This window comes from Penaeus monodon, chromosome 21, assembly GCF_015228065.2.
Source record: "Penaeus monodon isolate SGIC_2016 chromosome 21, NSTDA_Pmon_1, whole genome shotgun sequence".
NCBI lineage: Eukaryota > Metazoa > Arthropoda > Malacostraca > Decapoda > Penaeidae > Penaeus > Penaeus monodon.
The window spans coordinates 20,066,384-20,066,950 of record NC_051406.1 but is presented as its reverse complement, the minus strand read 5'-3'; positions in this window follow the sequence as shown (position 1 = coordinate 20,066,950).

The window sequence follows — 567 nt, the reverse complement described above, 5'->3', positions numbered from 1 at the left end:
GATTGTTCTGGGATTAGATTTCTGTTGTGTACCAGAAGCGATAGTTTTTTATTGTGAGATATACTCTTGATAACCCGTAAATTGTATTTGCAATTCCTTAAAATCAGATAGAAATGATAGATATAGTAACAGTTATGTAAGTAGAAACACAGAAACGGCGATATCTGTCTGCTTGTCTGTTTGTGTGAGGGTGATTATATGTATGCATGTGGTGGTATTTGCGTGTATGTACGGGTGTAAGTAAACTTTGAATTATTAATGCATATACTTACAATTTACAAAGATCTGAAAAGAACATATTACATACCCCACATGTCCACTACCTTAATGATGTCAAAATTACTAAATTCCTTCGCTGGGATGTAGAACTCAATCTCCTCTGCTGTTACATAAAAAATAAAAGGGTATCTAAGATATTTGTATAAGCAAATACGGTATTGGGTCTCGTCTATAACTGACACTGACATGACTTTGGAGACATTGATATTTTTGCTTCTTTTACTGATATTATTATTATTATTTTGTTTTTTAGGGGGGGCAATGTTTTTTATCCATTTGCAGTGAAGT